This window comes from Dermacentor andersoni, chromosome 11, assembly GCF_023375885.2.
Source record: "Dermacentor andersoni chromosome 11, qqDerAnde1_hic_scaffold, whole genome shotgun sequence".
NCBI lineage: Eukaryota > Metazoa > Arthropoda > Arachnida > Ixodida > Ixodidae > Dermacentor > Dermacentor andersoni.
In genome coordinates this window covers 22,438,530-22,455,074 of record NC_092824.1, presented here as the reverse complement: position 1 = coordinate 22,455,074, position 16,545 = coordinate 22,438,530, and the positions used below count along the sequence as shown (strand labels likewise).

The 16,545-nt window shown below is 44.5% G+C and overlaps 1 long non-coding RNA gene across 1 annotated transcript; it reads left to right on the top strand.

Annotated features, from left to right (window-relative positions):
* Nucleotides 1-2,964: 2,964 nt before the first annotated feature.
* LOC129381494 (uncharacterized) lies at nucleotides 2,965-16,281 on the top strand. Its single transcript, XR_008609666.2, has 2 exons — nucleotides 2,965-3,385; nucleotides 16,159-16,281. It is a non-coding gene; the product is annotated as an uncharacterized lncRNA (long non-coding RNA).
* The last annotated feature ends 264 nt before the right edge of the window (nucleotides 16,282-16,545 follow it).

The window sequence follows — 16,545 nt, the reverse complement described above, 5'->3', positions numbered from 1 at the left end:
CCCTGTCACATATTACGGCTTCACAGATCAAAAAGGCAATGCTGAAGTACATAGCTTATATATGTATCAAGCTGGTTCCCCAACTGCAGTGATCACTGTGTTGAGCCGCGCCATCGGCCTCATGCAGGAGGCTAGCGTAGACATATAGTAATTTCAAGCCTACGAGACTTGAAATGCGGGAGAATGATTCCAGTGTATCACACATATTTGATAGCGCCTGCACGCTTAGATGCGTCGTGGTTGCCTTAGGTTGGCCGTACACGAGCATGCACACTTGTTTTAGTCCCTACGCTAAGCTATCAGATATTGAGCAGAATTACCATTTCATGCCGGTAATAAACAGACACCGGTTGTCTTCGTTGAAATAATACCAATATACGCAAAATAGTTCACAACAGATACACACACCACGACTGATAGTTCGTGTCACATGTTTGCGCGCCCAAGAGATATATTTTCCGCACACTGTAGTTACCTATGTACCGACAGGTTACACAATGGCTCTCCGACGACCTTGTATGAACGGACATTGCGTAAATTTCACAAAGTACGATCTAAAACATTTCCAAATCGTTCCGCAGCACGCGACAGTAATACTTTGAGGCAGCGCAGCGCCGGATTCCCCAAGCCAGACAAGAGGAAAGGCTCACCACGTGCCCTTTCATCATGATCCGATGAAAAGGTGTAGCGTATACTCACGGGCAACTCACTGTAGCTCTGAAGAGAAACCTACACAGGCAAACCGCGCGCAAGTTGGAGCGCTTCTGAAGAGAGTCCCGCATTTTAATCCACGTTAATGTAGGCTGGGGAGAAGTTAATACACACACCTAATTAGCAACAGTTAAGTAAAACAGAACACACCCCTTAATGTAAAAGTTTACTTATTTAGCGGCTTTTCCCTTCCGCATCTGGGCGAACGCAAAACCGTCGCAAGTCGAAGCTGTGTCGATTTACCGTCTGTTCACCGTCAAAGCACTGTCAAACGCTAGCAGACTACTTGGCGCGGTAACACATGTGCAGAAGCTTCGCCTGCGTAGCTTCCCTTTCATATCCACAGAAATGTGTCCCCGACTGTAGCGCCACTGAGAAGAAGTCCACGCGTGGTCTCCTAGACGAGAAGCACAGCGTGGTGGCGAACAATGAGAATTGTTCCCTTGCTTGCCGCACACTGACTGGCACATACTCAGTGACCCAAGTTTGCGAAACGTGCATTGAAGAGCGGCACATGCCCGGTGCATTGCAGCTCGCTCAAGCGTTGTTTTCAAAGGCATTCTTTGAAAAGCGCCGAATGCCCACTGCGTTTTTTGCGCGGCCTGCAAATGCAATGGGTTGCTGTTCTTGAGGAATCCTTCTGACGTGGGTTCTTCAGTCACTCAGAGACACAAGTTCGTCCGATGGGTGGTTTTAACGCCTTCGCCCTTGGTGTATTATAAAAATGACACGAAGGTAAATTGTTCTAAATCGTGACGAAAATGGTTAGCACACTCAAAAAAGAATTCGAGACATTCTCTCTAGGTCTCTGCCAGCATAGGCGACAGTTTATTGATCGTTGTTTTCATCAGAGAGCCCTAGTGGTGAAAAAAAATGGCAGAAGGCAAGAAAGACGACTGCAGCAGTATGCATGTGCTTTCTTGGTATTTTGCTAAATACCTACTGTCTCCATGACGATCATAATTTTATGTGCTGTTTATGATATTTTCCGGGGTGTAATTATATCGGGGAGATTTGCCTCTCATTTGCGAATAGCCCATAGCACGCCATGATCTGTGTGTCCTAAATATAAGACACCAGGGCTCAGCGGTTAAGGCTCCTACATGAGTTTAATGCAGAGTGAGGGTTAGGTCGCTTCTCGCAGCTTCCAATTTCTTGTTTTATTATTTCAGAGGCGATAGTCAGCCTGAACCTCTGTACTCAGCGCCAAGGGGACTCCTATAGCAAGAAGTCTGTATCTGGAACCTACAGTATAGGAAGTGTGCGTGTTGAAGGTAGAGGACGATGACGATGAAACGAAGGATATACACCTTGCATTTGCAGGCTTGGGGAGCTGTAATTGCTGCACAGTAGATGAAGAATTAGCCATCTATGATGAAACTACATCCGACAAAGCGCCTATGAAGTCAATGGAGGCCATTCAAGTGCAATCATGAGCCGTGTATTACGAGCCAAAATAATGTTTTTAGGGCTTTCAGGCACGCGAACCGCGGTCCAGTTGACATCATGGAAGTTGTGTGACACAGGTGCGAATAATATGCAACTTCGTTATACTTGGTATTGCACTTTATAACCACTAAGCCCTGGTATCCAATATATTGGACATGACACCATATCTTATACTGATGGCCTACTCCGTATGCAATAAATATGTTGGTGTTTCTTAGGGGGTAGTAAATTCATAAAAAGCTATGAAAAAACGTTTTGCAGGTTAGACTATTTCAGCGCTCAAAGGTTTAAAGCGTGTTACTCAGCACAGTAGCCCGACGTGCTACCCATCCCCGCACAAACTACCCCGTGACCTAGATTGGTGGCAAAATGCTTAGATACAAACAGGAATAGACAGATAGCCACCGAAAAGTGGGTATAATCCGCAAGGGATGCTAGCGCATTAAGAAGTATAAACTGAAGGAGTACGTCTGATAAAGATAATTTCAGGTAAAACGATGCGCGAATTCAGCCTTCTCTGTATACTGAAGTGCACTTTTTTAAAAGCTTTCCAATAAATGCTACTCTTGATGAGTAAAGAAGCACATATCCAAGGCCCACCGCTTCTTTTAAAAGCTGACCTTTTCATTTCTGCCACAAAGGTACAATACGCACAAGGTACAATAACTCATTCTCATGCGCTCCGGGAGTCGCAAAAGATGTGCAATCCTAAAAAAATAAGACAAATAAATTGAATTCAGCAGCAAAGCATGCGTACAAATTTAAACCCTACAAACTATACTACTGTCGGACTGTCAAGAAATCGGCATGATAGTTCTTTTTCTGCAGTCTCTGTGTGAACGTGCATATAAAGGATTTTCAGTGCAAATGTGTAAAACAGCATGATGAAGGTCTATGTCTTAGGAACTGCTGTTATTTTTGCTGCCTTCATTTCGTTAACTGAGAAAGGAATCCCATCGACGGCATTTGCAAGTCCTATTCCTGTGCCAACCTGGTCAGGCCAGCCGGGTGGCTCTAGTCGAAGGCAAGGGGCTGCTGCCTATAGTAGCAACGCTTTGTCCCGTAGACAAGCACAGCAAATTCAGAGCCAGCTCGCCGCTCAAAGACGCCAACAAGAGCAGCAACGACGACAACAACAGCAACGACAACAACAACAGCGACAACAACAAAGGAGACAAGGTTGATACAAGCAGAAATATGACAAATATGTCGCCTTGTTTAGACGGTGCGTACAAATTTTTATTCCTCTCTTCGACAAAAAAAAAACCTACAAGCTTTTTAGGCGCGTCAGAGCCAGTGTTGATATTGAGATGGGTGTGATTTCTTCTCAAGAAATTGATTTTACCCCGCCTCCCTACCCCAGCTACTGGAATTAAATAATGCAGCTATGTTAACGGGGCTCTTCTGCCGTGCTTTGTATCCCCGTCAAAGAGCCCTACGTGTTTAAAATAATTCCACAGACTTCAAACTATGATTTCTTTCACAGTTGCTGCTTTCCTTGGTGAATTGCAATATTGGGACAGCCACCGTACTTGTGTTGTCACTCGCTAAATAGCCCATAAATGAATTTTTGCAAGTGCGCAGATACGCGTAGACAGCAGGCGTGAAACAAAAGAAGTGCTGTCTATCAAATCAAATGTTATACAAAAGAGTGACTTAATTTATCATAATGAAAATTACAATTATGGCAAAGAAAGAAAATCTCCGTATGCTTGTGGCACAAAGGAAAAGACCACGAGGTGTATGTGTATGCTTTAGTACGATATTATAAATATTACTTTTTGTTTGGACATACTTACGTTTTGTTTACTTTTGCGAGGAGTGAGAATGGCAGAGACACATCACTAAAGCTGAGGGTCATAAAAGAAGGTAAAGCATACATAATACTACAAAAGAAAAAAAAGAACAATACTGCATCAGAGGAAACAATTCAACTCTTAAATATAATGTAACAAAAGAAACCAGGAACGTGAAGGAGGAGCCTGCAAAGCGTTGACAATTAGTACTCCCTTTCATAAGGTTTAGCAAAGGCGAGTTACGAGTGGAATTGTACAAAGCTGGAAATGTCAACCCATTGAGGAAACAAAACATCAAACTGGGCGTACTTGTTTAAATATATTACAGCAAATTTACAATCACTGGCACGAGTAGATGAACTCTTTGTGAAATTTATATATCTGCTGTTAGTGAAGGGCCACGATTTATAACCAACTCAGTCCAATAATTTAATGCTAACTATATGAGTAGGAAGTGATTGTAAGTTAGTAAACTAGCAAGCTAAGCTTGGCAGAATATCACACACATGTGCAGAAGGCAAAAAATTGTTTTCTTTGCATGCCCTATGACATAAACACACAGAGTCTCACAAAAGAGAAGAAAGTGGGTTTACCGAAGGTCTTTATTTTTATTAATCGTATCATGAAAAGCCAACAAACAAAGACACAAGGAAAACGGGGGCAATTACTTGTACTTACCAAGTGAACCAAAGAAATAATAATTAAATGGCAACGGAATTGTATGAAAAAACAACTTGCCGCAGGTGGCGAACGGTCTCACGTCTTGGCATTACGCGTGCGATGCTCTAACCAAGTGAGCCACCGCGGCGTGGTTTCCCCGTCCACTTTCTTGGGTATTTATGTCTTCTAATAGAACTGACTTTGGCAGTGTTAGCCAGCACCACCACTCACAAACCTTCGCGGCGGATGTGGAACATCCTTTCTGCCGCAGGCATCACGAGTACGTGATCTTTCTGGGTGAAGGCAACTGGTCAATAAACCCGCACATGCTACCTGAAGGCATCAGTGTTTCCGCATTCGAGACTCTCAGTATGTAAGAACGAGAATAAAGGAGGTTTACTGAGGGTCCCGATTTTTATTAATCAAATCATGAGAAGGCAACAAAGACACCGAAGAAAACATAAAAGGAATTACTTGTACTTACTAATTTACTTAAGGAAATAATAAATTAATGGCAATGAAAGTGTATGAAAAATAAACTTCCCGCAGCTGTGGAACGATTCCACGCCTTCGCAATACGCTGCAATGCTCTCTCACAAAGCCTATTCACCGGTTGTAGAGCACCAAATACTTTTTATCTACTGCACTCACGACCACATCACGGGCTAACGTGTGATGGTGCTAAGTTATTAGCGTATACTCAAAATTTCAAGCGCAATTCATCGACTTGCCGGAAAGCGACATCTGCCATATTGGTTCAAAGCAAAAGAAAAGTGCTCATTCAACAGCACAGCGGGACCCATAGCTGCTGATATTGTCCTTCTCCCTAGTGTCTCCCAACTGCTGCTAGCTGCTCTTGCAGAAATATAGCAGTGCGTCTGTGGGGACGCCACTTCTTGTGGGGGGGGGGGGGGTTGTAGTAACTGGGGGAGAGAACAAAAGACAACGGCAGTAAAGCTGAGCCTGTGTTTAACGAATGCTAGCCGCCAGTGCTCGCTAGCCTTGGCATTGTCATCAGCTGTGTTGCCATTAAAGTGGCAGCGCCACGTGGGTTGCAAGTTGGGCTGCGCAGACCGCTGGCGACTGTCGTTCAGATTAAGTGCACTTGGTGTAAACTGGTGTGCGAAAGCAATAGGTTCTGCACACAAGCAAAGCAATGGATCTTGACAATACATTTGCAAGAACCAATGACTCTTTTTCAGTTGTTATTAAAATAAAACAAGGGATTCAAATCACATCTGCATGCAGAACAGTGACCCATGCCAACTACATTGAAAACCACGTGCAGCCACTAGCACGTAACATAGGCTAACGGATACGTGCGAATGCTTCCCTTGACGCGGAAATTCTCCAGACTTCACTGCTAAATAAAACCAAAGAAAACGGGCAGACCTAAAGGAATTGATTCGAGTTTTTTGATCAGATATTGTTGACGGGGAGACCGGATGGAGGAAGAGTATTCAAGCTGAGGTCGAACGAATGGTACGTCAGCTAGTTTAGAAATATAGTTATAAAATTGTGTAATTTGTGGCATATGTGCCCTAATGATCAGGAAGAATTGGTGTACGTGTATGCAATCATCGTTGACCACGAAAGAGTCAAAGTTAGACTAATACCAAGATATTTATATGATTTATCATGCAAGATTGTGAAGTTCTTTATGTTCTAAAACATTACAGAAGTAGAAATGATTCTATATAATTTTTTTTTAGTTTCTGAAAATTCTCTTTTTCTAATGCGAAAAATTATCTGCGAACTTCATGTACTTCGAGGCTGGCTGGCTGGGTGGCTGGCTGGCTGTTGACCTGCGGATTAGTCGTGTCTTCAGCAAATTTCTCACCCCCTGCATTCCAACCGGCTCACGACGCCCACAAAGAAGTTCTTAGATGATCGCAGCTCCGTTGAGCAAGGCGTCAACTCGGACATTCCGTTACTCAGACATTTACATGAGCAGCTCGAGGATGGCGTACTACTGGAGTACTACTTGGCGCCGAGGAAGGGAAACGCGTTCCAGATGATAGAGCACTTAGGCAAGCTCATGTTTTTTCTGACACTCAGCAGGTTCAACCTAAACAATGGGCGCCTGGTCGCATTCATCGATAGAGCCAAAGAGCCGGTAGGGGCGCACCGCCGCAGTGTCGATGCCATAGTCTACTACCTGCATAATCTTTTGCATAATTTCAATTGCCACAGTAAGTGGGATCTGCATGGCGTTCTCTTCTTTCTTTCAACTTCATTTTTGCGGATTCCTATGTTAACCGAGAGATTATGTGAAGGCGACGAATTTGCTTTTTTGTAATATCCGATAAACAGTTTCCACATAACGTTCAATTTAACATTTGTTTATGTGCTGGCGATAATGTTGCGTAATAAGTAAAAATGAACATTACGTTCAGCAAAATTATCTGTATGTGTTTCACATTCAGAATGCCCCGTTATCGCTGAACAGTGTTCAGGCTGTATTCTTACTGGTGATCAGCAGAAACACGTTGCTGTCTAGCATTAGGATATCTTGTAAGAAATACTCAACTCTCGTTTACTCCTATCGCCCCCCTCCAATTTTGTGGTTTAAAGCATACATTACTGCCTCCTACAATATAATGAGGGCGAGAGCAAATGACAAATGAAAGGTAGGGAGGTTAACCCGGCCAGAGGCCGGTTGGCTACTCTACACTGGGGAAAAGAAAAATGGGAGCGAATGATTATAAGCAGAAGAGAAAGTCCACTGGGATGCCATTCGGTGACTCAGTCCAGATCACAGACGGTGACTCAATCGGGTAGCTTTCTAATATCGCAATAGTGCTTTTGTGGCGTTTTGTAGCTTTGATATGCGACGCCATGGTCCAAAGATGGTGTTCAAGATGAACGGTTTTCTATCTGATTGGGAGGTGTGCAGAGGTCACGCCTTTTATTGTCAAAAGATGGACCGTAGCACAGTAATGTCCAATAGTTTCCACGACACCGCAGGCATTGCACTCGGCGCCATGAGGCATCCCAACCAAAACGTACATGGTATTGGCGAATGCGATGCCAAAGCGTAAGCGGCACAGCAATGTTTCCTCATTTCGCGGAAGCCCTTGTAACAGCCGAAGTTGCATAGATGGGTCGATGGAATGCAATTGATATTTGGCGAATTCAGGTGTGTGCCGCTTCTCAAATGTCATACGGTGCGCTAGCTTGCTTAAGTGTTGGGCTGCGTCAGTCCGCGATAAAGGTACAGAAACAAGGGTTGCTCTTCCGTGTACTTTCCTAGCAGCTTAGTCAGCGAGGTCATTGCCAGAGATTCCGCAATGGCCAGGCAGCCACTGAAACACAACGTCGTGTCCTTTTGCGATCATATGATGGTGCATTTCTCGTATCTCCGACACGATTTGTTCACAGGATCTCCGATGAAGACATCACCGAAGACATTGTAAGGCCGCCTTCGAATCGCAGTATATTGCCCACCGATCGGCCAGTTGGTTGTTAATATAATCAACGGCACCTCGGAGGGCAACAAGCTCCGAACCGGTCAATGTTGTCAAGTGAGAAATCTTGTATTCGATGCTTATTGATCGTGATGGTATAACCACTGCGCCGGTGCAGCTGGTCTGAATGGAAGTGCCATCCTTGTATATGTGGCCTCGGTCAAAGTAGAAAGTGTGCAAACACTCCAGAGCTACTTCCTTCAAGGCCAAGGTAGGCAGGTCGGTCTTGCTTCTTATCCCTGGAACCGTAATACGCACTTGAGGTTGTTTTAAACACCACAAAGCTGAAGTTTAACATGCTGAGGGTGTGAAGCCTGATGGTTCGGTGGCACGATTGATGCTGACCTCGTTGGAGAAGGACGCCTGTGGTCGTCATTCTGGGAGGCAGCGAATAGAGCTTTACTGCATTCGTAAAACCTGACCAACACGGGCCCTAAGCCTGTCGGTGCTAATGTAAGTCGTGATGGCATGGTCTTGAACCATTATACTGGTTCCTGCTTATCAGGCGCTCCACGGAAGGCCTGGGCCAACACATAGTGCCTGTGCTTGAACGCTCTGAAGTTTTCGAAGATTTGACTTGCACGTTTTTGGAAGCACGGGAGAGCTATAGCATAGGAATCGGATAAAAATTGCTCGATAAAACTGTAGCATAGAGCCCATTGACGATCCCATGTTTTGAACTTGAAGACGTGAACAATAGATGTGAGCTTCTTCTCCAAGTGGGCCGCCTGAAGGCTCCAAGAGAGCTCCCGGTCAACAATGACACCCAAAAACGGATTATTTCTCTTGTAGGACATAGGCTTGCCATTGACGCATACTGGATAACGAGAGATTGCTGTTTGCGTAAAAGCGAATAACGCACATTTTTCTGTTGAGATGGTTGAGATACTCATGGTTTCTGGTAGGGATTCGGCAAGCCCAAGAAGTGCGATGTTGAAAAGAACAGGGCTTAGAACACCGCCTTGGGCAACACCTCGGCATGTGTAGTCGTGGGTAGTCAGACCATCTTCCGTACGTACGAACAAGGACCTTTGTGTCGACTAGTTTCTGATCCATCCAGTTCAATTGTGAAAAGTGCCTCTAGAATGGTTTGATGGGAAACGTTGTCGTAAGTGTCTTTCGCGTCAAGAAAGAGTGCTACTGATAATCGCTTCCAAGACTTTTGCTGTTCTACAGATGGCACTAGATTGATGACACTGTCAATCGATGAACGGCCTCGTCGAAATCCCGCCATAGAGTCAGGGTAAATTTTTTGGTGTTCAAGGTACCATTCGAGACGCATGAGGATCATACGTTCCATGACCTTCCCGACGCAGGTGGCAACTGCTGCAGGCCGATACGATGCCCGTTTGAGCGGTGACTTTCCTGCTTTTAGCAGCGGTACCAGGCGGCTGCGTTTCCATTCCTGTGGAATGATACCATCTTGTCATGAACTATTAAAAAGGCTGAGGAGTTCGCTTCGTGCTTCTCCACCTAGGTGGCGCAAAGCAATATATGTTATGCTATCAGGCACCGCTGAAGACGAACACCTACAGAGCGCCATAGCAGCTTCCAACTCTTCCATAGAGAATGGCGCGTCCATACTTCTACCTCGTAGACCGGGGATATCGCCTGAAGCCATGTCGGGGACTAAAACTATGCCACCGGCGACTTTCTCACAATATTCCTCTGCAACGTTTATCTCACGGAGGTTTTGATAGAGAGCAATGGCGTCAAAAGGGCGTCGTTGCTTGGGACTTGAGCAAAGACCCCGTTGGATACGCCACACACGGAACAATGGCTTGAAGGGGTCCACTGACTCGCAAAAGCATTTCCATCTTTGATCGGATAGCTTATCCACTCGGCGTTTTATCGTCTTTCGCATGCACCGACCTTCTCTGAAGTCAATAATTGATTCCTGCGCCTGTACCTCCTTTCATCTCGGTGACGTAGTGCATGAAGCCTTTCCAATGCAATGCCATTCTCTGCACGCTTTGATGAATGTGTGACGCAACGCGTACAATCTTGCATTGCGTCTGCAACTACATCTTCTAATCTGCGTGCGATATGTTTCTCGCATCTGTCTTCTACACGATCTTGAAAGACTGACCAGTTGATTTGGTGAGATACAACCGGTAATGCGGCGTCTATTCCATCGATTGCAACATAGGTCGGACTATGTTCACTTCCATGGGCTTCAACATCAATTAACAACTGCACACGCGAAGTCAGGCAGCGTTTGCAAAAGTCAAGTCAAGGCAGCTGCTGTACGTTGTTCCTCACAGAAATATCGGGCTTCCGCCATTTAGAAGGCACAGGTTGTGGTCTGGTGCAAAGCATATTAGTGACCTGCCCCTCGAATTTATCCTGGAGCTTCGCATATATGGTAGTGAGAGTTGAAGTGCCCTGTTATTATCAAAGGAGCGGGAGTAGCAGCCATATTATCTTTTAGCCTTTTGCTATCAAACAGGCTTGTCGGGGAAAGGTAATAAGAGCAAAAGACAGCTTTTTTTTCACAGTAACACAGACATATTGGTTAGCGTCGTTACAAAACATTGAAATTGGTAGAACTGCGGTGTAGATGAACAAGCGTGAACACCGACAACAGCCGCGGCATCTAACGGACGTCGTGGAATGGGAGCATTAGGGTGGATAAAGTTGATAAGTGGACTAAAGGGGATTAAGGTGGGCTAAGGTAGGAGTGAAATAGAAAAAAGGTGTATTAGGTTGGAATAAGGTGGGAAAAAGAAAATAAGGGTACATTAAAGCTTACTAAGGCTGGTACAAATTAGAACAAGTAGATTTAGGTAGATTAAGGTGAAATTTCATGTTAAGGCGATAAATTAAAGTTGAATAAGGTTTTTCCAAATTATAGCAAGTTCATATACGTAGATTAGGCGAAGTTTTATTTTGAGGTGATAACTTAAACAAGCTCTATTGATTTGGCATTCAAATCACGTGAGGACTCTCAAGTGACTGTCAAATTTTTTCCCGCTATTTCCTATGCTTACACTATTAGCCCTCATTCCATAGCGTTCTTGATGCGGGTATATGTACAATACACGAAAATATCTCAAATACAAAAAAGTACTGTCAAAACATGGCGTGCTGGCACCCTGGTACAATGAGAGCCGCGGGGAATCTGAAATAATTCCTAAAGAATTTATTTCCGAAACTATGTTCCCGTAGCTCAACATAGTACCCCGTGTGGTCATCATCATCATAATCATCATCAGCCTGGTTACGCCCGCTGCAGGGCAAAGGCCTCTCTCATACTTCTCCAACAACCCCGGTCATGTACTAATTGTGGCCATGTCATCCCTGCAAACTTCTTAATCTCATCCGCCCACCTAACTTTCTGCCGCCCCTGCTACGCTTTCCTTCCCCTGGAATCCTGTCCGTAACCCTTAATGACCATCGGTTATCTTCCCTCCTCATTACATGTCCTGCTCACGCCCATTTCGTTTTCTTGATTTCAACTAAGATGTCATTAAGTCGCGTTTGTTCCCTCACCAACTCTGCTCTCTTCTTATCCCCCCCCCCCCCCCCCCCCCTTAACGCTACGCTCATCATTCTTCTTTCCATAGCTCGTTGCGTCGTCCTCAATTTAAGTAGAACCCTTTTCGTAACCCTCCAGGTTTCGGCCCCGTAGGTGAGTACTGGTAAGACGCAGATATTATACACTTTTCTCTTGAGGGATAATGGCAACCTGCTGTTAATGATCCGAGAATGCCTGCCAAACGCACCCCAGCCCATTCTTTGTCTTCTGATTATTTGCGTCTCATGATCCGGATCCGCCGTCACTACCTGCCCTAAGTAGATGTATTCCCTTACCACTTCCAGTGCCTCGCTACCTATCGTAAACTGCTGTTCTCTTCCGAGACTGTAAAACATTACTTTAGTTTTCTGCAGATTAATATTTAGACCCACCCTTCTGCTTTGCCTCTCCAGGTCAGTGAGCATGCATTGCAGTTGGTCCCCTGAGTTACTAAGCAAGGCAATATCATCAGCGAATCGCAAGTTACTAACGTATTCTCCATTAACTCTTATCCCAAATTCTTCCCAATCCAGGTCTCTGAATACCTCCTGTAAACACGCTGTGAATAGCTTTGGAGAGATCGTTTCTCCTTGCCTGACGTCTTTCTTTATTGGGATTTTGTTGCTTTCTTTATGGAGGACTATGGTGGCTGTGGAGCCGCTATAGATACCTTTCAGTATGTTTACATACGGCTCGTCTATACCCTGATTCCGTAATGCCTCCATGAACGCTGAGGTTTCGACAGAATCAAACGGTTTCTCGTAATCAATGAAAGCTATATATAAGAGTTGGTTATATTCCGCACATTTCTCTTTCACCTGATTGATAGTGTGAATATGGTCTATTGTTCAGTGGCCTTTACGGAATCCTGCCTGGTCCTTTGGTTGACAGAAGTCCAAGGTGTTCCTCATTCTATTTGCGATTACCTTAGTAAATAGTTTGTAGGCAACTGGCAGTAAGCTGATCGGTCTATAGTTTTTCAAGTTCTTAGCGTCCCCTTTTTTATGGATTAGGATTATGTTAGCGTTCTTCCAAGTTTCCGGTACGCTCGAGGTCATGAGGCATTGTGTATACAAGGTGGTCAGCTTCTCTAGAACAATCTGCCCACCATCCATCAACAAATCTGCTGTTACCTGATCCTCGCCAGCTGCCTTCCCCCTTTGCATAGCTCCCAAGGCTTTCTTTACTTCTTTGGTGTTACCTGCAGATTTCGAATTCCTCTTGACTATTCTCTCTTCCATTATCGTCGTGGGTGCCACTGGTACAGTATAAATCTCTATAGAACTCCTAAGCCACTTGAACTATCTCATACGTATTAGTAATCATATTGCCGGCTTTGTCTCTTAACGCATACATCTGATTCTTGCCAATTCGCAGTTTCTTCTTCACTGCTTTTAGGCTTCCTCCGTTCCTGATAGCATGTTCAATTCGATCTATATTATACTTCCTTATGTCAGCTGTCTTACGCTTGTTGATTAACTGCACGCGAGGCGAGTGTTCTACCTCTACGCCGCTGCTGCACTGCACCGCTGCAGCATGCGTTCCACCAGGTACTTAATATGCCACTGTACATATGTGAGGGAAAACAGCTGAAGGGGGGAGATGGAAATTCAAGACGATGAGCGAAATCAGAAGGCGAAATGGATAGCCAGCGTTTCTACAAGCGGACGTGTCTTTTTCAAGGTGGCATATGCTTTCCTCGCCACAGTATTTATAGGAAGGGTTACCCGCCTTACACCCTCTCTCGATTAGAAGAACGCCACCTATATAACTGTGGCGAGGACAGCGCATGTCGCGTTGAAGAAGAGAGGTGCACTTGTTGAAACGTTGGCTCCCGCTTTCACCTTGTTCTTATTTTGCTTGTGGTACATACGTAAATTATACACAACTTATCAATCCCAATCGATCTACAGTGAGGAGCAAAATGAAAGGAAACTTTATTTGTATTCCGCACCATAGACACCGCTTGTTTTTAAATGAGGAGAATGTACAAAGGGGCGAATTCATCGAAATAGAGCTGCTTAGTAATAGGTAAAGACTGGGATCTCAAGAGAAGTACAGCTGAGAATGTTTTTTGGAGTGGTTATTGGGTGTTCTTTGTCATATTGTCGCACTCTGTCCATAATGACACTGTTGATTGATCAGCCGTAAATCCTATGCCCAACTCCTATTTTCATTATTTCTTTTGAACGAATGCTCACAAACTTCTCTTCATTTTCATAGAAAAACAAAGACAGCATACATATGGAGCGTTTCAGAATGGCATTTCAATTTCCAACGAAGTTGTAACATATAACGCTTAATAGCACCAGCCTAACTTACTTATTTGCGGACCCACGCGCTTTGTAATAAGCGTTCATATCAGACATAACCTTATTCATATATTAAGCAAATGTAGACAATGCTTCCATAGTAAACCACGGAGGACTTCGGGCACTCGTAAGTGGAAATTAGTACACTGAAAGAATATAGGAACAAACGAGGGAGATTTACAGATACAATGACACTAAGCATGACATGCCGAAAGATAAAGGAACGCTCACAAACAAACTTACAAAATGAGAGCACGGTCAAAGGCGCTTGGGAGCCAGGCATCAACAGTACAGTGTAACATTAAAATTACATTCTCAGACAGCCGGCAGCTGCTCCTCCCAACCTTACTTAAACATGGTTTTTTATTCAACCCTCTTCGGTGGTTTAGTGACTATGGCATTTCAATGCTGAGCGTGAGGTCCCTATTTCAAAGTGACGGTCAAATTGGGCAGCAGAACCCACTGAAGTGTGCCTTCATTACGAAGCGCTTTTTGATGCAGCGATTACCTTGCAAGCTTCTGTGCATTTTTTAAAGCACTGAGCCATCGGTCGTGCACACAGGGCCAAGCAATTACATTGGGAAATATGTATATAAGAAAGCATCGTTAACTACCAATATTCGCTGTTAAAATGGTACAGTTTGTCATTTCGCTAAATCAGTCGGTTTGAAATTCCTAACCTGTGGTTAAGTTTAGGAGTACAGTTCAACTAGTCCGAAGACATAGTGGGGGCTAGCATAAGCAAGAAAACTTCCCGGCACTAACATTCGTTTACTTCGTTCATGTGTTATGAACTGGATCAACTAAAGTTGGCCGACTTCTCAGTCATCGATGATTCAACAAATCTAAAACCGTAACGTTTTTGTTTTCATTCACACATTTCTTACGGGGAAAAGACTGGCCTCCACGTAGTACGACACTATCAAACTGCCGAAAAATGCCTAGAAAATATACAGCTTAAACCTTATTCAGTGCGACCCGGGGGGAATAAGAACCCAATAAGGAATTACGTGCGTGCTTGGTTTCGTGGTCGTAGCTCTTGAAATTTGGTAAAACATGACGGCTGTATTTTTTTTTACTGTAGCCTTGGCTGTTCATGTCGACAAAGTAAATAGTGTACAAAATCTATAGAACAAACAAGCACGCAACCCATCATTACAGGTATTTCACCGGGAGCAGATGGGCTGCCGACATGACGATAATGAGTCGAGTAACACTGTTCTTATGTCAGTTCACTCATGCTTGCACAGAACTGGTTTACTCGTGCAAAATAAATAGTTGCACAGAAAGAAATCGTTAAATACCTGCGCTTACCTGTTGCCAATATGAAACCTGAAAAACTTCGCAGAAGGGGAAATCCCGATGTTAGAAAACCACACAGCCGCACAAGACATGTGCTGCAGCGATTTTGCCATCTTCGTCTTATGCTTGGTAGACCGTCCTCCGTTCCTTGCACGTCTGATCAAGCTTCTCTGTCTTATCTTTCCCATCTTCATTCTTGGCAGCACAACCTTAGCTGATGACCAAGCGCAATCCGACTTGTGAAATCGCTGAGCGAGAGGCAAGTGTGAGTGAAGGAAAGCTGGGCGGACAAACGAAGCTGACAACTCCCAGTTCTTCGTCAAATTTTAATTTCAAGATAACAGAAATAAGAAACAACTAAACAGAAAGAAGAGTTGTGGCCCGTTTATTAAATTCTTCTTTATTTCTAAAAAAGTGTGAATGACAAGAAATGTGAACATCTATATCTACTTCTTTCCGCGAGATCTTAGAATGTCCGCCAACCGCTGAGAGCACGTATATTCCTTGATACCGAAACGAGCACTCATCTTCCGGGTGTTGGCGGCGTGGCGCGGTGGTTCAAATAGACAGGCCCAACAGTTGCCGTTTCCCAGCAGCTGCAGCTTATGCAGTCTTATTCTGTATCACAAAACGCTGGCGGCATACGCTGTGGGCCAAGGAAATCATTCTGGTTCTTTTTTTTCTTTTCCGCGCATGGCCCGTGCCACCGCTACCGCGAATGGATGGATAGGCGCTTTGGGCCTACCCTTTGAGACGAGGTGGTGGGCTGCGCCACCAAGCTCATGGTATAATTTTGCCTATATTAAAAGAATTATCAGCATCAAGCTGTCATAACGACTATAAGGAACATTGATGTACGCCCCCATCGTCTGTGATCTCCCTACTTTTCTGCCACCAAACTTCTGCTCGCCTATTACTAATCTCAAAAGTGGACATGTTCGCAGAAAAATATGCTAAGGAGGAGTGGTCAGACGTCCTCAATCCAGGGCCCTACTGGGCTGTGCCGCCTGCTTGACCTGCCAATTAAAGATTTTTGTCCTGCCAAGTCGGAATGGCCAAGCTGTTCCTCCCACTGTTCCACTGTGTTATTGCTATTTGGCCTAGGAGGACGCTTAGTGCGCTCCCAGGTTACGTGTAATAGGGTGGGTATGCCATCGCACTAAGGGCAAATAACCCAATAGCGAGTGGGATGCATCCCGTTTAGTATTTCTAGATGGGGCAATCTGAAACAAAATCCGAAAGCAAATGACGATAACTTTATTACGCGCCTACGAGGATGAAGGCGAGAGCCTGCGCCTTCAAGAGACATACATTAGAATACTCTACATTTT